The sequence below is a fragment of the Fukomys damarensis genome, unplaced genomic scaffold (genome assembly GCF_012274545.1).
Source record: "Fukomys damarensis isolate Sample0158 unplaced genomic scaffold, DMR_v1.0_HiC HiC_scaffold_8, whole genome shotgun sequence".
NCBI lineage: Eukaryota > Metazoa > Chordata > Mammalia > Rodentia > Bathyergidae > Fukomys > Fukomys damarensis.
Window position 1 is genome coordinate 32,078,330 of NW_022900920.1, and position 5,050 is coordinate 32,083,379.

General features: G+C 55.5%; 1 protein-coding gene across 9 annotated transcripts in view; it reads right to left on the minus strand.

Moving 5' to 3' along the window:
* The window catches only part of Mfsd13a (major facilitator superfamily domain containing 13A), an 11,386-nt gene extending 6,352 nt beyond the window's left edge, over positions 1-5,034 (minus strand). For 3 of the 9 annotated variants that reach the window (XM_010626427.3, XM_033761454.1, XM_010626425.3), the window contains exon 1: positions 1,618-2,007. The gene's annotated coding sequence lies outside the window, so the exon portion shown is untranslated. Of the gene's footprint in view, positions 1-1,617; positions 2,008-5,004 lie in introns of those variants that run through there. The other 6 variants (XM_010626428.2, XM_010626426.2, XM_010626429.2 and 3 more) reach the window with 4 other exon arrangements.
* Positions 5,035-5,050: the final 16 nt, after the last annotated feature.

The following is a 5,050-nucleotide window of genomic DNA, read 5'->3' on the forward strand; positions in this document are numbered from 1 at the left end:
AGGAGGGGGGAGAGAGAGAGAGAGAGAGAGAGAGAGAGGGGGAGGGAAAGAAAGATTTTGACTAAAAATGCTCAGAATTTCTCACTTCACCATACACCACCCCTCCTGCACAATCTTAGCAAATCCTGCTCATCCAAGGCCCAGAGGAGCAGTCTGGATGCCGGACATCCTGGAGGCACCCAGTCAGGTATTCTCACCTCCCCCAGGCCCCTGAGCCCCTTCATCAGGCATCCAAAGGCCTCCCTTAACCTTCTCCAGCCCCAAAGTTCCTTAAGGGTAGGGTCAGGTCAAAGGGCTCCTTCCAAACAGCTCCGGAGAAGAAGGTATGCAAAGAGAGGCCACAGGCGTGCAAACAGGAGCACTGCTAACAGCAAAGTACCAGCCCCGAAACAGTGCAGTCAAGCGCTTGTAGAAAGGGTGGTGGTGGGAAGAGTGGAGATTCTGTCCCGAGGACGGTGAGGCAAGGGACACTGGCTGGCAGTGAGACGTGACCATCTCAGCCTCAGCTGCTTGGAACCAGCCCTCTGGCAACCTGCAAAAACTCCTACTTCATTCCTTTAGGCTCCTGAGAGATAAAGAACCCAGACTGAGCAGCACAGCAGCCTCTCCCTGCTGGATGAATCAACCTGTGGGGTGTGTGTGCCAGGGAGGAAACCAAGAACCTCAGATGTGGCCCTGGGACAAGGGGTGTCAGAGGGAGGCTTCCGTGTTGGTGCAGAAGGGAAATGCTACTAATAAGCATAATTTGGAGTGAGGAGTCCCAGGTCAGGTCTGAACATTAACACTGACTAGCTTTGTTTATTTCCACATCTGTGAAGCAGGAAAAACAACTCCGGTCAGATCTGCCTGTAATCCCAGCACTTGGGAGGCTGAGGCAGGAGGGTTGCTGTGAGTTTGAGGCCAGTCTGGACTACATAGCAAGACCCTGTCTCAGATAAAGAAAAACAACTCCAGTCCCTGCCTGTCCTGAGGGCATCAAATAAACAGACAAAAGTTTCAGGTATAACATGCAGAGCAACTAGGTGTGCCATTTTATCACCAAGTGGCTGATTCTGGATAGTTTGCTGTGTGTCCCCTTTCTCCTCCAGAGCCTGCTCTCCCTGCCCAGTCTCCCCACAGCAGAGCCCAGCCCGAGGGGTGTCGCTGGGGGCGCCAACCCTCTATCCCAGCCAGAAATGAGTCTTCACCTCACTGGACACTACAGTGGCACTGGCCGGGCAGCAGCTTCGCCAGGACCACTGGCTCCTCCCAGCAGGGAAGGAGCTCTGGACCAGCCCCGAGCTCTTTACTCCAGTCCTGCATCCCCACCCATCTGCAGGTGAGAACCACTTGAGGCGCTGCACTCTCACCTAGGGCAGCCCCAGGCCGCACTCCAGACCTCTAAATCAAAGCGGGCATTCTGTCTCCCGGTTTTGGCTTCCCGAGTGCTCCTACTGAGCTACCACGTTAAGAGCGTTAGGTCAAAGAATGGGCTCCAAGCCGGACCCCTGCTTCCGGGGACCCACGATCTCCAGGGGGCTCTGACGCGAAGCGTCCCCTCTGCTCTCTCCCAGGGAGCCCTTCAAGGGGATCCCACCCCTGCTCCCGCAGCCCTGACCCCAGATCTGATCCACAAACCTCATCACCTCTAGGACCCCTGCACACGGCTCACACGGCTCCCGGGGCGGAAGGCATTGTGCCCCCGTGGGTTTGGCATCTGTGTCAGATCGGCCCCCCCCCCAATCCGGCCCGGCCCGCCTGCTCGCCCAGCCCGGGGGTCCAACCTCTCACCACAATCCCGGTGGTCGAAGCCTAATTCCCCGGCTGCGGAGCCAAGTGCCAGACAGTGCGCCTGCGCACGCTCCTCACCGAGTTTCCCCAGGCTTTCCCTCCTCCCAGCCCAGCGATTGGCTCAGGCAGGTGACCGCGCCTGAGACCGTCACCGCCATATTTGTCTTGGGCGCTTGCCCTACCCTCACCCCCTCCAAAAAAGAGGAGGCTAGTAAATTAGAGGCAGGTGTCCTGGATTCCTGGCCGGCTCACCTCTTCTCTTTCACCTCCATGAAGGCTAAAGTCGTTTCAGGTTACATCAACAAGGTTCTTTTCCGGACACTCTCCTTCCTCCTCCCTTGTCCTTGTCTAAGTCCAAGACAAGAGACCTGGGCCTCTTTCCGTACCGGGAATCACACTCCGGTCCTTGCGCCTGCAAGGCAGCGGAACCACTGAGCTAAATCCTGGCCCCCTGGGCCTCTTTCTTGAGGTCTGCCTGGATGCACAGCTGAGGCAGATAAGGAGGTGACAGTGGCACGACACTGGATGCACTGGGGCTGGACTGGGGATCAGACCAAAGGAGCCAAGGCTGGGGAGGGGAAACAAGGGCACCTGGCTGTCTGCTTGCAGCCACAATTGTGCAGCCCGAGCTCCTCATTAAGGATGGTGAAAATACAGCTGGCCACGGTGACGCATGCTGCCATTCCAGCAGTCAAGCCTGAGACTGGAGGATGGAGAACTCCAAGCCAGCCTGAACTGCATAGTGAGACCCCTCTCAAAATAAGACTAGTACTAGTAATAGTAAAATATAAGGAGTACTGAGCTTTCATGATGTGCCCCGTATGGCATTAAAATTTCTACACACCTCTTCTTAAGTCCTCACACTACATTTGGGAAGTAGGGGCTATGATCCCCACTTCACAGATGAGAAAACAGAGACTCAGTGACTTTCACACAAGAAACAGGAATCTTCCCTCTTCTTACCCTTGCCCAAAATCAAGTTTGTGTGACTCAGTCCATCCCCCAGCTGGTCTGTAAGCTTAGATAGGTTCCAGAGCCACCAAACAGCACACATCGCCAAAATGGAGTTTGGCCTGCTGTGTCCTCTGTAAAATGGCTAAAGGAATTTCCCCTGCTCTTCCATCTCTTGGCCGGGATTCCCTTTCCTTTCAAATTATCTGATTTCTCTTGTGATTGTCAAGCACAGAGCTAACTGGGAAGTGACTTGGGGTGCTGCTGAAGTCCCCAGTACAAATGCTCTCCATCCCTGAGATTTTCTCCTCCTTTCCTACTTCTCTGATGATCTGGCTTCCATCATGTTCTCCCCACTCTCCAACAGGTCCTCCTCGTTCCCTCACTGGGGGCCCTTGCTAAGGTACAGGGAGGGTGCATCAGTTTCCCTCTTCAGTCATGCTCTCTGCTATAGTCTGACCACGTCCCCTAAAAGTTCATGAGTTGTAAAGAGTCCCCACATTCCTGGAATTTGGAGGTAGGAGCTTTGTGGTGTCATTAGCATTGCCTCAGTTACCCAACAAGCAGCCAAGCCAGAAACGTGTTCATCCACCCTCTCTCCTGCACTCCAGCCAGGCCATCATGGGGTGGCCAGATGAACCCCTCTCCCCCGTCTTTTCCGCCTTTGCTTGTCAGTACCTCCTCTGGCTGGCTTCCTGTCTGTCTAACCCTGTGTCCTCCACTGTGCCCACCTGTGAGCTTCTGATCACAAAGTTCTCCAACCGAAAACACTCAGCAGCTCTTTTTCATGGCACCTGAAGGGCAATCAGTAGCTTTAAGACAAAGCTGAGCATCCCTTTCCCAGCTACTGGCTGCCAGAAACTTACTGAGTAGCTTCACCTTAAAGCACACAAGAGCTAAGCACAGAATATCCTACCCCTAAGAACCACTTTACTGAGAATGAACCCGGAAAATCCAGGGAATCAGATCCTGGAATCAGAGTGAATGAATACACAGAAACTCAGGTGTGGTCCTAGGAAGGTTCCTCACCTTCCTAAGCTGTTCTTGAATTTGGTCTGTCTCTGGAGGGGTGAAGACTGAAATGGATCTCAGTGGCTAAAATCAGGATGCCAGCAGCACTGCACCCCTACTTGGAGGCTGTAGGGTGACCCTATTGTCCTGCCCACTGCAGCTTCTGGGGGCTGATCACATCCTCCCTCGAGACCCCTTCCACCTCGAGTCTGCACTGGCTGGCCAAGCCTGGCTTTCAGGCAACCCTTGGACACTTTGGCCACCTTGCTCACAGTTAAAGGCCCTGTGTTCACACCAGGCTTACTAGGACAGTTCTTTTGTTTTGCTTTCGGTGATTCTGGAAACTTGAGCCTAAGGCCTTTGCACCTAAGGCTTCCCCCTCCTCCCCTCTCCTCAACACCAGCCTTATTCCCCTTTGCCATATAACATGACTTACTCAGTTTCCCATAGTGAGGTTATAGACATGGGGGCATTATTCTGCCTATTACCAATGGAGAAGGCCTTCCCCTATTCGAGTGCTGGGCTACAACTGTTAAAGGGGACAAAAGGGGAGCTGTGAGGCAGGGAGTGTTAGGTGGATTCCAAATGAAGCTCTAGGTCTGGGGACAGCATGTGCAAGGCCCTAGGTCTGCCCCTGGCCTTCCGGCCCCTGCCTGTCTAGCAAGAGCCTGAGCTAGGCGCTGTTCTCACGAGGCCATGGCTCCCAGGATTGGATTTGGGAGAGCAGCTCAGTCGGGACCAAGGTGACATCACCAGGCAAGTGTGGCGCTCTCTCCAGAGGGCAGCTGGGTTTTGAAGAATGGCTAGAAACTGTGGTGACATCGCCAGAATTGGGGGCTGCCCAGCTCAGGCCACTGCCTCTTGCCTGGGGCCACTATGACCCTGTGCTCAGTGGTGCGGACAGAGGGCTGGCTCCCGGCCAGCTCAAAGCATTCCCGCTACCTGGTAACGGAGGTGTGCCTGAGGCCAGGAGCGAAGCTGGACGTGGTGAAGCCCGACCTCGACCCCCTCGGCTCCCCTAAATGCTGGGGACCTATCCCGCTTGGCTGACGCAGACAGTGAGTGGGGCCTGCTAGGAAAAGCACGCCAGGGCTGAGAGTTTGAAACGTCCTTGGGTCCCTACAGCTGCCGGCCGCCTGGGGTTTGGGCCCAGCCCGGGACGAGCAGAGAGTAGGTGCGGAACATCCCCAGAGTAGGAACCAGAGCCCCCACCCTCCTCCACAGGTCCGGGGCTGGAGGCCGGGACCCCGGGTCGAGACCATGGTCCCTTACTTCCCCCTGCCGAGCGCCGAGGGCGGCTGGCCCCCGCCGCAGCCCG